Raw genomic sequence first — 22,957 nt, 5'->3', positions numbered from 1 at the left:
TCTTTGGTGATTTTTTCTCTAAGAAAAATTCTTACATGGTATTAGAGCTCAAAGAGATTCTCTTTACATAACCATTTGAGACCATTCTTACTTTAGCACCTTGACCTAGATTCAAAGAATCTGCAGAATCTGGGAGCATCTAGAGCTAGAACAGACCTTGCCATTGCGTCTAGAATGTCAGTTCGGTGAAAATTGGCTATAAATTCACCTATATTGGGCCAAAGTGAATTTTGAGGCAATTTTTTTTGCAAATTGGCACCCAAAGGTCCAATTTGAAAATCTAGTATGATTTGTTAGATCTATATGTTTTAAGTGTTTTAGATCTGTAATTTATTATTCTTTGCATTATTTTTGAATTGGGTATTTTTCAAAAAAATATCGGCCCTACAGGCCCCTGCAGAGAATTTTTTTTTGTAGGAACCAGGTAGTGACACCTTGGCTCCCAAAGAAAATATTCCCTATGAATTTAGAATATTCTATTTTGACGGTCTTCAAATTTTAGCATTCAAGCTAAATCTGGGCTACTTCACATATTTCTCGCTGACCCTCCTCAACACATAACCGATGGTCGAGTCTACCATAACACTGGTAACTACATTACCCACACCATCAGTGGTCCATTTTCTTTTACCTCTGTGGCTTGGTTGTTTTAAACATTATTGAGTTCACACCCCACATCAATGTGGGATTAAAATTCCAATAAAGCTTGCTACTAAAAGTTTTTTAGCGACCACTACAAATATTTTCTAGCCTGTGATAAGCCTCTGGCAGATCAACCACAATGACATGCCACACAATGCCATCTATTTGATGCAAAGCCCATAGCCACCACATGGATAATATGATGTCCACGTCAATAGGCTACCAGTGAGAAACCATGTCAACCTCTAGCAATACAGTCACATGGACACCATATAGTATAGTTAGTCAATCTATACACCAACTCAGCAAACACACCAAATTTTTCCATACAATCTATACTATTTTGTACAGTGTTGACATCATCATTATGTCAACATGACATCATCAGAGGGCTCGAGTATAGTTTGCTATCCTAAATTTGATGGTCATTTGATTGTCATCTAGGGAAAAATTTGAATTGTTGCAATGACCATATGACTGTCAAATTTAACCCCATCTTTTTTTGATCCAACCCCTATCCAGATTGATTTTTTTATTTTTTAGTTTGACTTTGGGAGGCCATATCTTAGTCATTCGGACTCCAAATTAGTGCAATTTTAAAAATTTTGGGTAGAATTTCCTAAACGTTTCAATGGTGCAGTTCTTTTTTGGTTTTGGTGCATGGATTTGTCAAAAATTGCTATTTTATTTCATTTTCTACATCATGGGACATTTTAAGTTTCCAAAATTAACTCCACATAACTATGCTACATGGTCCATTAAAATGTGGTGTCATTTAATGCACAAAGGAGTTTCTTAATATGTAGATGGTACCCTTCCAAAACCAACAGGTGATCAAGTATCTACAACTAAAATTTTAACTCTGGAAATAATGGATAGGAAAGCCCCAGGTGATTTTTTTCGGGGGTTGAAGACAAGATCATATATCAAATGTAGAGGTCTCGTACATCCAAGAAAGCTTGGGATACCCTCCAAAACCTATATGGTAAAGTGTCTGAGGAAGATGTTTTCAAAATTAAAGATGAGCTTGTCTCCTTATATCCTAAGACATTTGATTCCATATAGGATTTTATCATAAAGGTGAATGAATTAAGAATGAAGCTTGATGATTGTGGGAGTCCTATTAAAGATGAAAAGTTAATCTATCTCATTCATAACAAGTTGCCATCTGAGTACTCCACAGTTATTTCTTCTTATAACACCTCAAAGACTACAATAAGGTCTCCCTATCAAAAAGCCTCTTTTGATCACTATGCTATATTGTTGTATGAAGAAGAAAAGAAGCTGAAATCAATAGGGATTCTCAATTTTCCCAAGTCAAAGGTATTGGTGGCAAATAATGAGGGTTCTCAAAATTCAGCTGGTTAATCTTCAAATAAAGGAAAGGGAAATAATAAGAAGTGGAAGCATAACAAATCAGAGGATGTAAAAAAGACAACACCACAATCAAATCAACAAGTTAAGTCTTCCTTGAATTCAAATAAGAAGGGGGACAATAACAAGGACAAGAAAAAGTGTGTCTATTTCCAGAAATTAGGTCATGATGAACATGAGTGTCATCATAAAAAGATTGATGAGTTGACAAACATAATAAAGAAACACAATGTTCCATTGCCTAATGCTTATAAGGAGAAAGGATCCTCATCTTCAGATTCAAAGGGAAAAGGGCAAGAACTCATGGAAAATTCAAGTTCTTCAACATAATGGATTCTTGACTCAGGTGCCTCATATCATATGGGTTCTTTAAATGGAGATTTTTCTTCATTGAAGCAATCTAAGGTACCACACATCTTTGTAGGAGATGATACAAAAATGGAAGTTCAAGGGAAAGGAAATGTGGAAATGTAAAATTGAGAGTTCAAAGATGTTCTCTATGTTCCAAACCTATGTTCTAATCTCCCTTCAATTTACCAAATCACTCACCTTGGAGATGGCCACAAAGTTGAGTTCCTTCCTGAATTAGTAAAGGTGAACAATTTAAATGATGATTCATTGGTTGCAGTGGGGAAAGTTAATCATGACCAAAGGTTTTATTCTTTCTCCCACTTTGTGCCCAAGTTTCCTTCACAAGCCTTGTTGACTCAATCAAGTTTACAAACCAAATTATGGCATGAGTGGTATGGACATCTTTCCTTTTGCTATCTTCAGCAACTTTGCTCAAACAAAATGGTCAAAGGTCTACCTACAAGAGACTTTTCCCAAGGTGAATGTTCAACATGTTTAGTGGATATGCATCTAGAGGAGAAGTTTAATAAAGGGAAGTCTTCAAGAGCACTAGTTGTTCTTCAGTTGGTTCACATGGTACTGGCAAGTCCTTTTACAATGACATCAGTCAGCTAGGGTCGCTACATACTTACTTTCATTGATGAATTTTCACATTACACATGGATCTAATTTCTTCATCACAAGAATGAAGTGTTGGATAATTTTCTAGCCTTCAAGACTCATGTTGAATAGAAATTGAGGAAAGCCATCAAAGTTCTTTGGATGGAAAATGAAAGTGGATATGTGAACAAAAGACTTAAAGAAATTTGCAAACTTGAGGGTATTGATCTTTGGAATCCACCAGCATTTAGTTTGCACAAGATAGATGTTGCAACACTGAGGATAAAAACTCTTAAGTCTATGGCAAGTTGCATGATACAAGCTAAGTCTCTAGATCCATCATTTGAAGTAAAAGTAGTTAGCAGTGCCAATTACATAGTTAACAGGTCTCCTCATAATACCTTAGATGGAAAGACTCCTTTTGTGGCATGGTGCAGCAAAAAACTAGTTGTGAGTCACTTCAGAGTCTTTGGTTGTTCAGCATGGGTAAACATATCTTCTAGGGGATGCAAGGCACCACCACCTTGGCCTTGTACTTTCATTGGATATGAAGATAGTGTTAAGGTATATAGACTTATGGATCCTAAGACTCATGAGATTTTTGTAGAGAGGGATGTACACTTTGAGGAAAGTTCACTCAGCTTATCCTCAAATCCTCTCTACACCTCATACATTGTGGAAACTAATAGTGACACTAGTGATAGTACTTCAACAGATTTAGATACGTGAGGTTCTATTGATAGCTGCAGTGAGACATCACAACATTAGCACATTCCACATGCATATATAGCCATAGTGATAGGTCCAACATAGTAGGTACACCTTGTCTTCTAGCTCCAACATCAGTGTATGACTGCATAGTAGATATTTTAAGTTTGTTTGTGGAGTCACACATAGTAGATTTGGAAGACATCATTGATGATATACATCTTCTCTTTGATGGATTAAATCCTTCTTTAGTTGTTGTGAGGGCTCACTCTGACCCTCATGTCCATTCTCTACATGATCGATCTTCATAGGTTGATGTACACTAGTACATTTGACCCCATTTTTTGACCAATATTGGTCAAAATTTTGACTCAGATTGGTTGAAATTTGGACCAACCAATTGGTCAAAGTTTTTCTCATTGAAATTTTGACCAACTTACTGGTTGGGAAAAATTTTGACCAATCCTTTAGTCGAAAACCTTTCCAGAGCCCTAGTACAATTTCTACCAGGAATTGGTCAAAATTGTGACCAATGCTTGGTTGAAAACTACTAGGCATTGGTCAAAATTTTGACCAGTTCATGGTAGAAAAATCCCAGGCATTGGTCGACATTTTGACCAATTCTTGGTTGAAAACTTTTAGGAATTGGTTGAAAGTTCAACCAATGCTTAGTTGAAAACTTCTAGGCATTGGTCGAAAACCAATGCCTGGTAGGAAACTACTAGGCATTGGTCAAAATTTTGACTAACGCTTGGTAGGAAACTGCCAACCATTGGTAAAAATTTTGACTAATGGTTTGTCAAAAAAATTCTTGATGCATTCTATAAAACAGTTGACATACCTTTCCAATGATTTGACATTTTGCATGCATCCTGCACTCTCTCATCCTGATGATGGATTACAGAGAGTGATCTGAAATGATGATGCTAAAAAATACACACAATCAAATCCAAAATGAACTTGCATTACAAATGGATTGTGGAAATATGATATTGTTAATTTTGCATGCATGTCTACCAGGACAATCACAACTTAAACATATATATAATTTATATATGTTTAAGTTGTGATTAACCTGGTAGACATGCATGCAAAATTAACATTATCAGATTTCCAAAATCCATTTGTAATGCAAGTTCATTTTGGATTTGATTGTGTGTGTTTTTTAGCATCATCATTTCAAATCACTCTTTATAATCCATGATCAGTTGGATGAGAGAGTGTAGGATGCATGCAAAATGTCAAATCATAGGTAAGGCATGTGAACTATTTTATAGAATGCCTCAAAGAAGCCATGAATATTGAAATACTTACAAGGATGTGAGGTGCTTCATATTTGTTGATCACACAATATGGTTTAATAACTCCTCCTCACTGATTAGCTTGCACCACAGACTAACAATCTTCATCTTTGTTGTGGGCTCCTATCCCCTATGTGAGTGTTGATGTAGAAGCCAAAGCAGAAAAAATAAGTGAAAGTGTGTTGAATAATGTTTCTAATCTCAACTTTGTCAACATTGTTTATTTAAGGGCTATGGACTAGGCAATTCTTCAATATCTAGAAATTAGGGGTAGCATTGCATCCTCTTTAACTATTACATGTACAACCCTAGAAGGAAATAGGTTGTTGGTAGCTTCTGCTGGCCTAGAAGGATATGACTACAATAAAGACTAAGCTCAATCAAATATTCCCAAGTTCATAGTAGCTTCTACAATTTCAATTGATTAGTGTATGAATACAAAAAACAACTATTCACCAAATGTATGTACTAGTGGAGTCAATCTCAAGCACTAGAAGAAAACTATATATATAATACATTCCATTCAGACACATGACAACAACAAAGATTTTGAGTTCATTTGAATATCCTCAGTTTAGTGCAGTAAGCTAAGAAAAATGATTTAATCAAGCCAAAGTGAAACCCTTAGATAGGTTTCCATTTGTCTTGTGTCACAACAAGTTCAAACCAAAAAAGATATGACATCCCATCATTCCCTTGAATCTTTGGAGACAAATTTGCAAATAGAAGAAAGCTTAGTAGATGCCTTCATGAATCTTAATTGCTTAACAATGCGAAAGTGTTAAAGCTCTATTATTTGCTTCCATATTTCTCTTTCTTGGTTGAAAATATTTGCACTTCAAGTGCATATATGTTTAAAAAGATTAATTAGTGACTAAGGCAGAAAAAGATGTAAATGTATCCATTATGGGTCCCTCCTTGTTTAAAATTCTTTGTCATCATAAAAACTAAAAATAATAGGAACAACAATAAACACACAAATCCTCATTATTTTTCTATTTCATATCAATTATAGATAGAAAAGCCACTTGTGTATTCCCTGTGTTTTAACCAAGCACAAAGGAAAAGCCATCATCCATATGGAATACATAAGATTGTTTACAAATGCTAAAACCTATAATATAATTCAAATGGAATTATAACTACTTACTTAATCATTAACATTGGAGAAATCTAACAAATTCCTTAAATGCTCCATGAAAATGAAATATACTAGAGAATAGTGATTTAGAAGGTAACCAAGTACACGAAAATAAGGTTGATCACTCATATCAACTAGAATTTAGTCTAAAATAACTTCATCTTCACCTAGATTTATCATTGATTGAGTGTAAGGAATTTGCTTTCAAATAATTGAAACTTCCCTCTAGTCATGTTACCAATTTCATAATTTAAGACAAGTTTCAATATCAAATTAGTTTTCAAAATATCAACACATTGTTAACAAGAAAGTATTTAAGAACTGGCCCGACTTTTGTGCTTCACCAGTTACTGTTGTCTTTGCCTTTTTATCAGCAGTAATTTTAGGCTTTGTAGATGACTCCAACAAAGTCCTCTTGTTGCTAGTAGTCTCAACCTTTCATCAAGAAGGTCTTAAATGATCTATAAGCTAGAATAAAAAAATAGAATAATACCTTCCCAAATGGTTCCAATCCATCATCATACCATGGGTGTCATTTGATTCACGTCCTTTTCACTTTCATCTTCAAAAATTCTTCTGAATCATTGTCACTTCTTCTTGCAAAACAATCAAATTTTAGTGAAAAATTGAATGATGCAAAAAAGAAGTATTCTGTTTAAGATCAAGAGTTCTATGCAATATTTCAAGTCTTAAAGAAATGGAGGCATTATTTGTTGCCAAAGGAATTTATTTTATATACTGATCACCACGCATTATAGTACCTAAATAGCCAAGGTAAATTGAAATAGAGGCATATGAAGTGGGTAGAGTTCTTGCATAGTTATACATTTGTGTTGAAGCATAGAAGTGGAAAATCTAATAGGGTTGCAGATGCACTAAGTAGGAGATAGTTGTTGCTTACAATAATGCAGGTTGAAGTAGTTGGGTTTCATGAACTCAAGAATCTATACCCTTTTGCTAAAACATGGAAAGCTTGTAAAGAGCCTATTGTTATAGACAGAACTAAGTGGTTAGACTATCTGATTCAGGATGGTATGTTATTCAAGGGCAGTCAATTATGCATTCCAAGGAGTTCCATGAGGGAAAATTTGATTAAGGAGAAACACAATGGAGGGATGGCAGGACATTTTTGTCAAGATAAGACCATTTCCATTCTTAGAGAACATTATTTTTGGCCTCAAATTTCATAGGATGTGAAGAAGTTTGTACAGAGTTGTCAGATTTGTCAAGTTGCCAAGGGATTTAGTCACAATACTAGACTATATCAGCCATTGTCTATTCCATCAAAGCCATGGGAGGACATAAGTATGGATTTTGTTCTTGGATTGCTAAGGACACAAAGGGGTAATGACTCAGTATTTGTGGTGGTTGATAGGTTCTCCAAAATGGCACATTTCATTCCATGCAAAAAAATCATGATGCTGTCCATATTGCAGACTTCTTTTTTAGAGAGGTGGTAAGACTACATCCTCCCAAGGATTATAGTTTTTGATAGAGACACTAAATTTGTGGGGTATTTTTGGAGAACATTTTGGAAGAAGTTGAGAACAGACTTGAAATTCAGTTCCACACATCACTCACAGATTAACGACCAAAATGAAGTGGTAAACAGAAGTCTGGCCAATTTGCTGAGATGTTTAGATGGGGATAAGCCCAAGGGGTGGGATTTGATTCTACCACAAGAAAATTTTTCTTACAATAACTCTATAAATAGGAGTACTAGAAAATCACCATTCCAAATTGTATATGGCCGTAGCCCAAGGACTGCACCAGAATTGAGGAAGAAAGAGCAAGGGGAGTGGACAAGTGTTGAAGCTGAAGAATTTGCTAAACATATCAAGCATCTACATGAGGAGGTCTAGGCACACATTACCAAGATGAATCAAGAGTATAAATCTAGGGCTGATCAAAGGAGAAGACATAAGGAATTCCAAGTAGGGAATCTAGTCATGGCACACTTACGAAAAGAAAGATTTCCAGCCGGTACTTACAACAAGCTAAAAATGAAGAAATTTGGCCCCTGCAAAATTCTAAAGAAACATGACTCAGGAAATGCATATGAGGTGGAGTTTCCAGATGGTATTCAAATTTCTCCTATTTTCAACATTGCAGACTTAATAGAGTATCATGATGATGGTGCATATGAAGAGCTGATGTTAGTTCCATGTCTAATTCCTGCTTCTAAGAAGGAGGAGATAGAAGACATTCTAGATCATCATGTGGGAAAGAGTACTAGAAATAAGAAGTATGAAGAGTATCTGGTCAATTGGAAAGGACGGTCGATAGAGGACTCAACTTGGATATTAGCAATTGAGGTTTCCCATTTGGGATTTCGTCTACCATTCATAAAGTGATAGGGTCACTTTTCAATCTACCCTGGGTGTCTGATGCAGGAGCATCTAGGGGTATAAGTGCAATCTTGTGTCATCCAAAAAAAATGTACTTAGACTTAGTTTCTGTTTCATGTGTTTCCATTTTTGGATACCCATTTGGGTCAAATTAAGGTTCCAACTCTCACAGTTCCACTATTAGTGTTTTGGGTTAGAGTTTTTAATCACCTTGGGATACATGTAAATGCCAAAAAAAGAGAAGTATGTAATTGAGCCATCATTTTGGTGAACTAGAAGGTGTAAATTGGCCAGATGAATATAATTGTAATTTAGAGCATTCCAGAAAAAGAATTAGGTCAAAAGGCCCCATGGTTTGAAAGTTATTGCAATTTTTTAGTTTCTGGAGACCTCCTAAGAATGCTTCAAAGTCAGGTTAGGGGCATTAAATGGCCTCAAAAAGGGCTGAAAAATGGGGGACAAGTGAAGCTATCCATTGGGCTATAGAGTGCTTTGAGAGCTTTTCAAAAATTTAAATGGTTTGTCAATTGGAGCAATGGTTCAAAAGTTATGCCTCCCAGAAGTTCGGTTATCGTTTCTGGATTCTTCTAATTTTGTGCCAACTTCTAATGTGACTTCTAGAGCTTTCTATTTGGTTGGTGGATGCCAAATAGCACTTTCTAGAATTTATTCCTAATCCTTAACCCTCTGGGGTCTATTTAAGAACATTTCTGGCATTGTAAAAGGCAGTTCAAAGTGGAGTTTGAGAGAAGGTATTGGGAGAAGAAATTATCTCTAGTTTTATGCTATTGTAAGCCCATAGGGCCTATTTTGAAGTCTATTTTCTCTGCACTAAGTGTACTAGCATATTTTTACAGTTAATAAAATTTTCCCTTTCCTGTTGTGTCCTTTTTGTGCTTGGGTCATTTTCCCATCAGTTCACCAAGAAAACTAAAGAAAGATGCATTGACACATTTAGAGGTTAAGCCTCAAACAATATTTTAATTTAAACCAATATTATATGATGTAAAGGAAGATGAGATGAAGATAGATAAAGTAACTCAAAAGATAGATCAGGAGAAAAAATTTCCATTGTCACCCAAATCATCACCTAGCACAAGAAATGTTAGTCTAAAAGAAAAGAAGTTGAAGAAGAAGAAGATACATATTGCTACACAGTCCAATCCAGTTAAATTAGATGAAGAAATTATCATACCTAATTAGGACCCTAAGACTTTAGACCTTGATGCTCTAGCTATATATGGAGATATATGTAGTAGGAAGGCATAGAAAGATCTTAAGTAGAAATAAGTGCTATTGGATATCAAAGACATATTATTAGTTGTTGTTCTAAAAATTACACTTGATGAGAAGATTCCTATCTTGGACCAACTAGTACAGATAGTTGAAAAGTTGAATGAGCTTGATGTGAGGGAAGAAGCCAAGTTGATAGAAATATCCAAAAGAAGTTTGAAAAAAAAGTTTTTGAAAAGGTTTCTCAAGTAGTTTTAATGAAACAAGTGAAACTTTCAACTTTAGTAACCAAACTAGAAAATATAGTACACAATTTTATATTACTATTTAAGAAGTTATGTGCACACAAAAACTCACCCATGACATCAAGGATAAATTGAATAAAGTTGGTAAAGATATGAAAAAAGTGCACACACAAAATGCTGAACCAAAACCATATTTGACTCATTATGCAAAGGTAAGATTATTTAATGGAGTTCATCATGGTTTATTGCATGAAGAGTGTAAGACATGAGAATAAATAAATGAAATGGAAGCCTTGGTGCTACCTCATCTTGAGGTAATGTAGAGACACATAAAGAAGGATAAAGATCTTATTTTTGCACCAAGCCTATAAATTAAAGATCACATGATTGATCTGGAAGCAAAATTGAACATGGAGAAACAAAATTTGAAAATTTTGAAAACTAGTTGGGATGCTACCATGATAGTAATGACGAAAATCCATCAAGTTTTTCTAGATCGATTGGTAGTAAGACTGAGGTAACTATTTCACTTTTGAAGTTGTTTTTGGTGTAAGTGTCAAAAAGGAGGAAATAAATTGTTTATATGACAAAAGGTGGAGTATATATGTGCACAAGGAATATGTGAATGTATATGTATATGAAAGGAGTTATAAGGATTGTATATACAAAAATATTTTTTGAAAATATTTTTGTAAAACACATGTTATATCAAGCCTCATGATAGCAAAAGAAAGCATATATGTAGGTGGAGCAACACAATTTTTGCTAAGTCAAACTTTTGAACCATAATGTGTATTTTTTTTGCCACTAATTCCAAAGGGGGAGAATATTACTCCCATTTCACATTCATGTTGTCATTAGTGCCAAAAATATAGAGAATGATAATAGAGGATATTGGTTAGTAGAGAGTGTCACCGAGCCATACTATATTGCCCCAACAAAGGAAAAGAAAGAAGTATAAATTTTATAGTTTTACCTGAGCTTAGTATACATTGAATAATCCAATACTCACTGAACACATACCTCATTGAGAAAATCAAGATTTACTAAGAAGAAAGGTCACTAAAGAATAAAAAAGTTACTGAGCAAGAATAAAGTATACATCAAGTTGCACATGGACATATAAAAGTTCAAAATGACACATATTCTTATGTGTAATGATCACACCAATTAGGAAACTACATTTTCAAAGTTCAAGGAAAGGATTTGGTAATATTTATTGAAAATGTACTTCACTTATTTATGATTCCAAGGCATAAATGAGATTGATGAAATAAAAGAAAGGAAAATGAAGGAATAGGAAGAGATAAGGATTATTCTAGATCATTGATTTTGATCTATGACATATTCTAGATGATTCCTAAATCCTAATTAGGTAAAGGATAAAAAATGCAAACAAATTACTATATATGGAGCCATAAGGAATAGTTTGTGGTTGTTGTTGAGATAGTAGATGAAGCTTCTATTGAAGAAGTATTGAGAAAGGAATATTCTAGAGGGATGAAAAGTGAACTCTCCTCCAGAGAAGATCATTGAGTGGTAGAGGATTGGATTAGATATATCTATCATAGAAGGTGATCAAACATTGAATAGAAAGAGGGATATGATTGGCAAAGTAAGTTGCATATGTACATATTAATTACTGCCATTCTTTAACCATTGTAGCAAGAAAATCCTTTCAAAAGATAGATCTAAAAAGCTTATTGTAAATCTCTAACTAATAGAGTACACACATAACATTGTGTTATAAAATAATTGCAAAAGGTAGATCCTAACATAGCTTAATACTCCTAGTAGACCAAGTCACCAAAAGTGACACAACATTATAGCCCTAACAAGGAAACCTCTTACTATAGTAGTGATGGATTTGTGGGTATCATCCCGACCATAGTTTCCCTATCATGCCCTTGACAGTTCTACATATGTTACCTCAGACTCTAAGATTAGTTTAATTTACTGGATGGTTTGGTACTTGTTTTGAAACATTGAATTTGTAGAAAACTATTTAGTTTCTAGCATCATTATGTTGTTTTTTTTAAACACTATGAGAATTCAGATGTTTTTAAGATCTGATTCTCAAAATAAATGTTTTAATACTTTTAGTATTGTGTTATTATCAGGATCTCATTATCTGAATCAATTCAGATTCAGGAATCCTACAGTAAGGAAATGGTTTTCAGATAAGACAATCCAGTTTTAAAAATTCAATTTGGATAGGTTTCGGTTTCATAACATTTATCTTTTTCATTTTTTTAGATTTATGATTAAGGTGGCTTTAAAATATTAATAGTACCTAAAATATTTTTTTTGCCAGTTTTTAAGTATCATATATATATATATATATATATATATATATATATATATATATATATATATATATATATATATATATATATATATATGTATATATATATATATATATATATATATATATATATATATAAGCGCATTAGTATAAAATAATTACACACACACACACACACACACACACACACACACACACACACACACACACACACACATGTAATTATTTTTATATATGTGTGCTTGTATTTATATTTATACAAGTTATAATTATATGTATATACATATTGATAAGTTATAAAAAGAATAATTGATTTTCAAATATTCTTAAATATAAATTGGGATTAATATGAATATTAATATTAATATTGATATCTATTACTATGTTAGTTCTTAAGCTAACCTAATGCATGCGACTAAGACTAAAACTAAACTTAGACTTACCTAAGCACTACCATACGTGACCGCTATCCTAAGTTTTTCTCATGCGTATCAACTAAAACTTAGCATTGTTTTTGGAATAACAAATGGCAGCAAGATTATGGGAATTTAAGGCTAGCAAGTTCTTCGAACGTCAAGCTAGTACTACTATTGCCAAGTGTTGAAGAAGGCTAAGAACGTGGGGATTAAGGGATAAGCTTGTAGTTGTGAGCATTACTTCGCATGTCTAGTCTATCATTTTGTTGGGTGCTAGTTGTAACTTGATATCAGTCTACCATTGATGAACTCCAGTTGGAAAAATATGAAACCTCTGTTGAACAGGTTTCTCAGTGCTAATATTAGGAAACTAGTAACCATGAAGGAGATTTTTGACTCACTCTAGCTCTATAAATCCTAATGATTTCATATTCCTCATTCTTCTATCGTTCCATGGTTGTATTTCTCAGTTTCTACTATTGAGAAAGTTTCGTGGTATCTCTGTAAAACGACATAGAAAGTTTGGAAACTTGGGTTGCAAGTTTGAGGTAGAGGGCTCTCCAGGCAGCTTTTCCTTGAGTATCATCCCATACTTACATAGGCAGGGGGCTTTTCTTTAACTCTATCCTATTTCTATTGTTATGTTTCTTTTAGATATGGTGAATATTGAATACCGAAAGTTGCTATGTGGAATATTCGACACCCAACTCTGTGTGTATGCAAAATTTGGTGTGTTCATCACTAAACTCTATATAAACCCAGAATCGGGTGTGAGAATGTGAATACTCTGTACTTTGTGTTTGCAACTGGGATTATAATGAATATGTAGGTGATGTTAATGAAACTAAAATGTTGAGTAGGAAAAATTAAGAAAGGGGTTTTATGTTTCACACAAAATGATTATGTAGTCTTCGATCTTTCAAGATAGTCTCATCCTATGCAATTTTGGTTGCTTTGTGATTGTTATTAAATAGAGCCATTAAGAATAGAAGATGGTCATTTAGTCAAACAGTTATCGTTAAAATTTTTACAATGTTATAAACTTTGTTTTGGTATTGTATTTAGATAACATTTAGTAAACAAAACTATTGCATGAGATGTAATACAGCTGCTGTCTATCATCAATGTTATTATGTATTTAGGGTTTGAGGATATAGGTTCACAATTATTACATTGGTTGCTATTGTGGGTTTCAAAATTTTGTGTGATATATATACAATTTGGGGTTAATATTTCGAATAGGGTTTTAGAGTTTGAGCTTGGGCTTCTAGTATTTTAGTTATTCAGTAATAGCAAGTTATTACTTTTATATAGTGGAAAAGATTATTTATCTATTTTAATTCTGACTTTAAGCTAATAAGGCTTTATATATATAGGTATATGTAAGAATGAGTACATATATATATATATATATAAATAATTGTCGTGTGTATTTATATATATATATGTATATGTATAAAAATATATGTATCAGCATATATGTATTTCCTTATGAATAGATTGTTAGAATTGAAATATATATATAAAATCATGAGGTTACTATGGTTACTTGTTTTCTGAAATGGGAATTGTTTGATTCTGGTATTCAAATTTTAGTAAATTATGGAATGTGTGGATAGTGGTAGTATTGCAATTTTTATCTGAAATGTATATAAATTTCTTAAAATTGTTTTCCATTTAACTGACTTGTCTTACAATGCATCATTCTCTCAGTATAGAAGTTGTTCTTTTAATAGAGAGAAAATTGACTGAAATGAAAAAATCCTTTCTTTGTTAACAATTTAAATGTTAAGATATATTTAATGTGTAATTGAAAAGTTTGGTTACTTATAGAAAATAAAAGGGGCAAGGCTGCATTTGATATTTTGAAATATGGATTGCTTTTGGAAAATTGTAATTATGGTTTTGTTTGGTAATCTAATAAGAGATTACATTGGAAAGATTGGAAGTTTGGTTTTACATGATAATTTCTGGTTGCTGATTCAATTGTTATATTGAAGCAAAAGAAATAGTTTATTAGTTGAAATTGAATAATTAAACTTTAATTTTCTTTCGATTAGTAAAACTAGAATTATGTGTGTATTAGATTATGCAAGTGTGATCCTTTAGATTGGGTGGCTGTCATAAAGCGAGTAACTTGTGGTGATAGACTTATTTTGCTAGATGCCCTCTGACACTAGTCTAGATCATTATGGGAAAGTTTATGACAGCTATTTAATCAAGTGGTAATATCTAAAATTCATGGGTTGGGTTTCATATAACAAGATAAGAACATTATGGTTTCACCTGACATATAGAATCCTACAAATGGATGAACGTAGATTCTTATGTTGACACCCATGAACTACTGGATCATTACCTTGGCATATTCTATGCGAGTTTATTTCTACATATCTATTGTAAGAAATTATGTACTTGCTTAAATCTGAATGTGAAAAGAAAAATTGTACTTTCAGTAATTGGTTATTTGGAAACATGTATAGTGTGTTGTTATTGATTTTAACATGCAAGTTTTCTGGAGAACTTGTCAACTTATTTAGTGTGACTAAGCCCTGTTTGTTTGTTCTTCGATTGTGTTTGTTTTGATTTCAGGTTGATATAAGTTTGGTTATGGACTTGGAAGAATACACTGTTGTGTATGCATTGAGGACTGATTTTAGTTCGATTCTTGGATACTGAGTAATTTTGGATCTGATTAGGATCAGTTGTCAATCTGCATGTACTTGCATATTATATTGTTTTGAAATTAGAGTATTTTTATATACTCAGATGTATTGATAAAAAATGTTTAATGCAGTTAAGAGTACATCACAGTACCTGATTGTAAAAGTTATTGTGTAATGGAAATATGTTATTAAAAAAAAAATGGTTTGGATTTTATGCTTGTATCTATGTATGAATTTATCGTTTATTGTTTGTTTTTACTTTTTGGTTATAGTTGGGTGTTACATTCCCACTAACCAAGGGTTTCTGCATGACCAAATACTTACATTATGTGTTATGCTTTTATGGATGGTTTATGTTTTCATGCATACATTGAGGTAGATTAGTTATGTTTACTTTCATTGTAATATTGAAGTAATGTATGTGCATGTCTACTGAGTGAATAATCTACAAAGGGATAATAATATATGAAGGGTACAATTTTTTTAGAGGATACTGATCCACCCCCCAAAAACCTCATCCCCCCCCCCACCACCAACATCCTACCTTTCCAAATTAATCCAACAAAATCACTTTAATTGATTTTCTTATATTTGACCAATCTTCCCCATAATTTATCCCATAACAAAATTTTCCATGCCAATTGGTGTCTTACATATTTTATGGTTGTTGTAATTTCTTTTTTAAAATCTTTTTGCAATTAATAAATAAAGTAAATTTGGTAGAATCGGTTATTGTTTTATTTAGTTTACAAGATTTTAGACAGTTAATTTCCCTCACTTTTAGTTGTATTTCATATCCCATAATTCCATCCCAAGGAATCCTTAGAACATAGAGCCAAATATGCATCAAACACTTTTTTTGAAAGTAAATACATAAGACTGTTAACAAGAGCACATTACTTTAATATTAGTGCATAACACTTATAAAATTATAAACAAAATTAAATTGTGATCATCATACAATTTTACACAAGAGGATGAATTTTACTTATATATATATACATATATATATATATATGTGTGTGTGTGTGTGTGTGTGTGTGTGTGTGTGTGTGTGTGTAGAAGACTTGTTTTGATTTTTTGACCTTCCTTGAATAGGCTTCATTATTTTTCTATCAACATTTGGAATTTAGAGATGTTGGTTGTTCATTGAACTAGACTAGTAACTATGCCTCAATTTTTTAGATGGGCGCATGTGCAGGTGTGCACATACACACACATTATTATCCCAAGTTTTAATCCCAAGTCCTTGTCACACATTATTTTACCCTATTCACCATGATGATAGGAACACATTTTTATATTCTAAACTATTAGACATTAAAATTGAGCTATCTATTATGCATTAGAGATTCAAGAGAAATATACAATGCATATTATCATGTATCTAAACTAAAATTTTTAATTGTACCACTCTCTCACTTTTCCTTCACTGAACTCTTATGTACTTTGAAAAGTATGATTTTCATAGTATCAACACATAATGTAATATAAATAATTTTTTATTCTAATTTAAAATAATTCTTCTTTATTAGAGGCCTTACCACATGACCTATTGAATCAAATTTAATTCAAACTTGTTCAAATAAATAAATAAATTTAGATAGACAACCTTACCATTTGACATCAATGACAAACATGTGCCAACACATGTATGCCATTTATGATCATTTCAAGCCACAAACAAGTATGACCAAATAATACTTTTTTAATGAAATTAAATTTTGAGAATGTAGAAAATGAAATTTATAAACTAGCTAAATAAGAATATATCTAGTGAAAAATAGCCAAAAAAATGAACCTAAAAATGCCTTGTTAAGATTTACTAATGATCCTTTGAGGTTGGTTGTGAAAATGAAAAAATCTAGTAAAGAGGGTTTCCCATACCAAGCCAAAGATGATTTTATGTTAGCATTGTATCATTATGGGAGGAAACCTAAGGTACATCCAATTTGTTGGTATCTCTAACTATTATTGTCTATTAGTGTCAAATACTTAGTCATTTACAAGGCAAAGTTAGATGGTCATCACTATAACCAAGCTACTCTATATAGACCAAGTCATGTACATAAGTATGTACTGAGCTCTATATGAGCCAAGTAAGTATATGGTCACCAAGTATTTTCTATATGAATCAAGCTCAAAATTAACCAAGCAGTTTCAAGCATACAAGTGTAGAGTTAGATAGTATGTGTCGAGCACAATATAGACCAAGAAACAACAATGTCGAGTGTCAAAAAATAGTAAAGGCCAACCAATGCAGAGTTTACATAAAAGTTAGGAATGGAAATTTTTTTAAGGTAAATTAGTTTTGAGTTGACATGAAAGGAATACTTAATATCTATAGAGGTTGTTATAGAGAGTTTTATGCGTGAATGACCTGGATTACAAATCCCTATGTTTTGTGATCAACAATTCAAATGGAGAGGCTAATTATGGAAGCATCTAGAAAAATCTTTACACAACTCTTTAAATAGAGCTAATCTTAACCTAGATTGTGTGGCATGGAGATGAGAAAATAAGATTATGCATGGAAAAAAGGAGTAATACGTAAATAACAAAGTGATAGATTGAGATTAGATTAGAAGTCAATGATAGTGTTTTGTTATCTCTTAATAGAACAAGTGACCTGGTTAGAGCAGTGAAGGGGAAGAAAAGTATTAATAGATGAGAGGTGAGGATCAATTAGCAAGGCAACGACTTGAAATAAGCTTATAGAGCATACCAAGAGTTAGGCACTAAATTAGTTCTAACTAACATGAATTAGGGTAAATCTCCTAATAGAGTGCTCTTAACAAATCTTTGTAAATATCCTAACTTAGTCTTTACTTTGTTGTAAGTGTTAAATCCTCTAACAAGGTGAGACCTATTAGTCCCTTAATCTTTTAATAGGGAAATACCCTTATAGAGTAGATCATATTTTATGATCAAACATTGTAACCATAATAGGTTAAATTTATTATTGCAGTAGTGAAGATTTGTGGGTGTCATCCTCACCTTAGTTTTACCTTTACCTTGGAGGGTTTCTGGGTAACAAATATTATGTTATGTGTTTATTTTTATGCATGTAATAGATTAGATTTACATGTTACAAGAAGTTTATTATTACAAGTTTAACATGCATAAGTTAACTAGTGAATGTTTGAATGAACTGGTGAGAAGTAAAAGTGCTTAGGATTTTGATTCACACCTCCCCTACTCTTAGTATTTTGTTTATACCTCCATCAATCAAAACCAATTATGCCAATTTTAAGAATAATTTACACGAGCATATGGTCCATGAGAGTTTATGGATGGCCTAGCTGTTATTTATGGATTTATGTGGTTGTAAGGCCCAACAATGTCATCTACAAAATAAGTGGTGATAACATGGAGTTTATAGAGATTAAGCTTATGAAATATAATTTTTAGTAACTATTAGAAACAAATATCTATCATAACCAACATTAAGATAATATATATTTAAGATATTAGTTAATAATATGATAGGTAATAAACCTTGTATTTGGTAGGTTTGATGATTAGTATAATATTTAATGAATACCAAGATATTGTTATATTTGATTTCTAGAATAATGTGAGGGAATGCTAACTATTACTAGTGTATTTCTAATAAAGAAGTGAAAAGGAAATTCCATTCTAATGAAGATTGGTCATGTTAGAAAATTAGAGAGAGAGAGAGAGAGAGAGAGAGAGAGAGAGAGAGAGAGAGAGAGAGAGAGAGAGAGAGAGAGAGAGAGAGAGAGAGAGAGAGAGAGAGAGAGAGAGAGCATTAGAATATTCACATGGTTTTTTATTTATTTATAATTCATAGGCATCATTATATATAGGTAGGGGCCAAGAGTACTAGTACCTTAAACTACAAGAATAATGAAACCTTTAACTACACAAACTAGCTGACATACAAATAAAATTATGGAAAAATGAAATTATGTCCTATAAGAAATGTAGACAAGTTCACATGAAAATTGAGGTTAGTGCATGCTCAAATTTTGTTTACCATAATTGTGCAAATTTCCCCCTTTTTTAATCTTAAAGGTTTTTTCAAGACACACTCTATTTGACACTAATACCTTATTCCTCTTCTCCTTTAAATACCCCTATAAAAGTGCCAAGTGTCATGCATGTGCTAATTTTGTGTATAGGAAAAAAATAGTTTGATGGTAGCACTGTCTCCTTAGACATGTGTCCCTAAGACTAGTTTTGAAAATATTAATGTCAACATCAAGGTTATTCCAGTTTCAATGATGAAATAAATGATGAGATAGTAAATTTATTTCCATACATCCTTGGATTTAATCATGATAAGATGTCTTGCACCCAAGTATTTATAATTGCTTCATAATTTTTTTTCCCACATGCTAATAAGAACTTCATTGTATACATGGTAAATTTATGTAAATTGAGTAATTACTCTTGACCTAATTTTGACTTTGATCTAGTTTTCATTTGAAGACTTCTAAGGCTTAATCATGTTTTCCAATCTATCAACTATTATGAAAGTTGAATGCTTAAAATATCATCTTATTGATACATATTGGGATCAAGATTTATGGAAAAGTGTTATAATAAAAAAAATTTAGTGTCTTTTGAGCTTTAGTGGATGTTCCCACCAAATGATATGAATATTGTGTTTAAGGCCTTATTGTTTTGTCTCATTTCAACAATGAGGGGATAATAGTACTCTATTCTTAGTTTGTAAAGATTATTCTTTTTTTTGTATCATATTATTTTGGATCTATAATTACTCAAAGTTTTTTTGAGTCTTATAATTTTTTTTGGTTGCATCATCAATTTATTGATCTTGGAGGTTGTTTGGTGTCACAATCACTAGATTTCATATAAGGGTTGTTATCTTCCTTCATGGGAAAAAAATTAATCAATAAGAAAAATAGACGAACCTTATATTTTGAAATTTACAAATAGGCGATATAATATTCCATATACTATGCATGAAATAATAATATTGAGGGCCTCCAAGTGAGGGTTATTTCAAACTCAATTTTCATGGGGCCTCTAGAGGAAATCTAGGAAACTCTAGCTATGGCATAGTCATTAGAGATTTTAAAGGTCATGTGATTGTAGCAAAATTATCTTCTCTCCCTCAGTGTACTAATAGAAAAGTTTTTTTTTGGTTTGAAACTTGCAAAATCACTTTCTATATCTAAGCTATGTGTTGAAGGGGATTCATCAATCATTAATGCATGCATTAAGTGTCATGAATGTAATTGGTCCATACAATATATATTATGTCAATTATGGTCTCTTCTTGATTCAATCTCTAAATGTTACATCATGCATACTTATAGAAAAGGCAATCTTTTAGCTAATTATTTGGCTAATTTGGGTACTGATGAGGTTTATATTAACTCTTTACTTTCCTCACTTAACCTCCTTGATATCCCTAACTTCGTTAATATTATGACAAAAGAATATGTTTAGAATAAGGCTGCATCCTCAATTTTATTTGATAGTAAACCATGACTTCTCTATGATTTCACGTGCTTTTTTTTTAATGGATCTTACTTGTTCTTTTGAGATATTATATGCAGGTTAAGGTCTTCAATTACACTTGCATCAGATGGCTTTCTAATATAATGGTCTTAATTGAAGTTTTGGATGTAGCTTAGGGATGGTAATCTTTGTGATATTTTTTGCTGGGCTCTGGGTCTTGTCTCTCGCACCAATCAATGAATTGTATTTATATAAGTTTTGGGCTCTTTGTAATTACTATATTATCAATCTGAGAATCTCTACAACATGATTCATTAGTGTTGGTAGATACTTTCTCTTGATGTAGTATTTCTTCTTTTGCATTCTTTTTTATATCAAGCAATGATCAAGGTTTTTCTTTTCTAGTTCTTTTCTATGGGAGCTCTTTTGAACCAATTATTATTAATTTAAATATAATTTTTTACCAAAATAAAATTTAGGGCCTCCTAGAAAACTTTATCCAAAATTGACATTTTTTCTTGTGAATCCAAGGATTTCATCTACTTCCAATCTTAATGGTGCAGTTGTATTTAGGCCAATATTGCCCCAAAAACTAAATACATGTGAAAAACACAAACAAACAAACAAATATAAAAGGATCCAAATGAAGATTAGATTCTTGGGTTTCCTTTTAAGAAAAAAAAATATCGTCATATTCTTCTCAAGATCATGTGAAAAATGACACATCCTAAGAAGTCACATGGTTTATCAATACCCAAGATACACATCAAAAATTTAAAAATAAGATCCCTAACTTTTTGAAACTAGAGGCCTATCATAGTTATCATGACTCCAATACTATCATAGTCTTTGTCAAAAGAAAATCTACCAAGACCTAATACAAGAGAAATAATTTTAAATCCAAATACAACACAGTTCTAATAAAAATATAATATAGTTTGGTGTTGTTTCAATTTTCTGTTGGGTTTTGTTGGGTTTTAGTTCTTTTTTGTCCTTGGTATTTTTTTGTTTAGTATTTTGATTTTCTTAGTCTATGTTACCCACTCTTGGAATAATTTTTGTGTGAGGCCTCACCCTGATCCATCATAGGACATCTGCTACATTTTATTTTGACACATTATGACTCAATATATTGAGACATTATTTGATGGACTGAATATTATTTATGTCATGTGATGCTTTACTTTAAAAATGCTTAATCATTTCATTTGATGTTTTATGTTTAGGCATGCATTATGATGGTGTATTTGAGTAAATGATTCATAATTATGAATATGTCATATTTTAATTATGCAATTGATGATTAATTATGTGTGCAGAAATGAGAAAGGTTATTTAAATGAAAGTTTCAATGTTTTGATCAATGTGCTTATGCATATTTGGTTTAAATATATGAATGTGATGTTATCAAACTACTAATATTCATATTGTGTGTGTAGGATAATTAACCATAGAATTAACTAGAGAATCAACAATTGCCCTATGTGAAAACTGTAAGACCAAACTTAAATCCAATAAAGCTATTCAAACCTCATTGTCAAGTGTTTAATTTGTATCATAATATGAATGCATATGTATCATTCTATATTTTGTGATGTGTGAAATGTTATGTTAAAGTAAATCTTATGGTGTCACTTGACACTCATTATATGCATATGTGTACTAAAATGTCAATTAGGGTTAGCAATGTAACCCATTACCCTAAGATCGATTTAGTTAATAACCTAAATTAATTTCTCCTTAATTAGGGTTTAGTGGAATGGTTACATCGTTAGGATTTTTGGAGATCAAATATTTCAAGCCACTTGTATAGGTCAAAAATTGATGTTATAAGCCAAATTTAGTGTAATTCTAGTGCCCAAGTGGTATGTGTATGAGTTGGGAACCTTTTCTACCCTTTTAGAACTTCCTAGCAACATTTATTGCCCCTAAAATATTCCAATTTTTCTATTGAGAAAAAATGGATCATCTCCCTTTCTAAGAGGTTACCTTTATGATAGGGGCAAGTGGGAAGACCATAGGAGGCTTAAAGTCAAGATTTGAGTTATTGCTATTTTGGGTAACTAAATTTAGATTCTATTTAGAGTCCCTTTGAAGGGTTTAGAGTTGTTCACCCATTCTCTACATTTAGAGAAGTCAAATTTGTAATTGCAAGAAGGAGAGGATTTAGGTC

The sequence above is a fragment of the Cupressus sempervirens genome, chromosome 11 (assembly GCF_028749045.1).
Source record: "Cupressus sempervirens isolate cs-2001-9-10 chromosome 11, ASM2874904v1, whole genome shotgun sequence".
NCBI lineage: Eukaryota > Viridiplantae > Streptophyta > Pinopsida > Cupressales > Cupressaceae > Cupressus > Cupressus sempervirens.
The sequence above is the reverse complement of the archived record's forward strand: the minus strand, read 5'-3'. Positions refer to the sequence as shown.